General features: G+C 35.4%; 1 long non-coding RNA gene and 1 pseudogene across 1 annotated transcript in view; one reads left to right on the top strand and one right to left on the bottom strand.

The window, feature by feature from the left end:
- Positions 1-1,236, top strand: part of LOC113786727 (uncharacterized) — a 3,842-nt gene extending 2,606 nt beyond the window's left edge. The window contains exon 2 of the long non-coding RNA XR_003473019.2: positions 805-1,236. This is a non-coding gene — a long non-coding RNA (uncharacterized lncRNA). The remainder of the gene's footprint in view (positions 1-804) is intronic.
- Positions 1-1,646, bottom strand: part of LOC101510930 (sulfate transporter 1.3-like) — a 4,774-nt pseudogene extending 3,128 nt beyond the window's left edge.
- Between the last annotated feature and the right edge of the window lie 607 nt (positions 1,647-2,253).

The raw sequence follows: 2,253 nt of genomic DNA, 5'->3' as shown, positions 1-2,253 counted from the left end.
CATGAATTCATTAGAAAAACACTTTATATACCTAACTACTAAGGAATAATAGTAAGATGAAATAGGGAGTATAATGTCATACAATATATTTGGCGACCAGAAGAAAACACAAAAAGCTAGCTCCGATTAATATAGTTTGCCAGTTCCACTGCAAGATATTAAACATTAGATCATCGATCAATTTTGAACTTACAAGCATACACACTAGTTAGCAAACTTTAATATTAGGCATTGACCTCTTCAGATTAGGACACCTGGTATTCTGATAATATTAGGTGTATTAATCTGAAGAGGAAGAAAGTAATTATAACTTGCATGTGCATATTGAGAGAGGGGATGAGAGTGCCTACTCCATGATGTGCTGATGAGAATACTGCGCGCAACACCGATATAATATCGGTTTTTGTTGTGAACATTTTAGTAGGGATGCCAAGGAAACCCTTTAGCTGTTGAAGTGCAATTGTGATGGCAGCACCGCCCATAAAACCAACAATAGCAGCATGGGATAGGAAATCAATCAAAAATCCTAACCTGTGATTTTTTGACAGAAAAAATAGAACCAATCAAACTATAATTGAGATCATCATGTTGTTTTAAGTTGTGTAACATTAGTTGCAATTAATAGTACATGATTATCTAATAGGACACAAACTTTAGTATTTAAATGAAAATTCATTCTAGAACATTGGTTGAAGGTGTCATATATATATATATACCTGAAAATCCCAAGTGTTGCTTGTGTAATCCCAGCAAAAAAAGTGGCTGTAAAGGCAAGTCGCTGATATTCTGCTGCATGTGTAACAGGATCAATCTCATTACTAAGCAAAGTCCCCAACAAGAGAGAAACCACTGCCACAGGTCCTATTGCAATATCGCGGGAACTACCCATGAATGCATAAATCAGTGGTGGAACAAAGCTGGAGTCTGTAAAAGGGTAGATCAAAATGTAACAAGATTTCAGTTCAACATCCAAAAAGCTAAAAAAGAAAAACATCTTGGGGTTGGAGATAAAAGTCTTACATAGTCCATACTGTGGAGCCAAATGTGCAAGCTTGGAGTATCCAATATCCTGTTTTTCAAGCGGAGTATTAGAACATCAAATATAGGTCAAGTAATTTGAATTATAATTGTGTTATTGCTATGCAATGAAATATAAGTAAAAAAATACATGTTATGATGTATCTGGTTCAATACTCTTATTTGGTCTTACACTAGATACGTTTACTTTTTTGTTTATATTTCATCTAGAGGGAGTGCTATTTTAGGTGCTCTTTACAATCTCAAAATCAGCATGATAAAGCAAACTTTACCTGAGGTATGCAAAGACTTGCAATAGTGAGACCAGCTATTAAATCTCCTCTAAATTTTTGAAGGTTGTAAGTTCTACCCCAATTAAGTATAGGGAATATGGCCTCAATACCGAGGACTAACTTTCGCGAATTCGTTTGGTCTTTGAAGGATCTTAGAGGATCATCAGCAAAGAATGTTTCTTTTACAGTGTATTGGAATTCCTTGAATAAGTTCTGTCTTGGAGGAATTGCAACTTTGTGTGCGTATGGTGCTTGATCATATGAAGGTAGCAAATTTCTCTCATCTGGCTTGTTTTTCTCCATATCTGTGTCAGTTGGAGAAACCATTGGAGACATCAACAGTGACCTTCACTCTGTTATTATACAGGGAAAAATCATAAGTATTGATGGCAATAAAGTCTAACTGTAACATTAAATCACATGAATGTGGTTCGTAATTGCATGCAAAGTCAACCAGGTAGCTTATAGCTCTAATAGACGGTTCATAAATGAATATTATATAGAATTTGAGATGTAGATTAATGATATAATAGAGGCCGCTTCTATTGTGGTCCACGATGGACTAGTAGTTAAAAATCACGTGAAACTCTAATGTCGTTCAATGACGTTTCTTAGAAGTAGAAATTCACAGTCCTCCTTATTTATTCGGTTGAGACAATGACTTGATTGGTTAATATAAGTTGAGTTTTGAAATACATATATTACTTTTCACTTATTTGTGTTGAACCAACACCAATAAAATCCCCATCTCAGACATGAGGACTTGGAGCACTGTGAGCTTCTACTTTTAAACGACGACGTCATTCATTGTAGAATTTTTGAACGATTTTCAGGTACCTGTCCACAGAAGACCATATAGGATTTGCCTAAGACAGATCCTACTTAGGGACACAATTCTGAAAAGTGCAACCAACCTTAACACAAGATTTGAACGGTCACTGGT

Source organism: Cicer arietinum, chromosome 5 (genome assembly GCF_000331145.2).
Source record: "Cicer arietinum cultivar CDC Frontier isolate Library 1 chromosome 5, Cicar.CDCFrontier_v2.0, whole genome shotgun sequence".
Classification (NCBI taxonomy): Eukaryota; Viridiplantae; Streptophyta; class Magnoliopsida; order Fabales; family Fabaceae; genus Cicer; species Cicer arietinum.
This window is presented reverse-complemented; position numbering and strand designations above follow the sequence as displayed.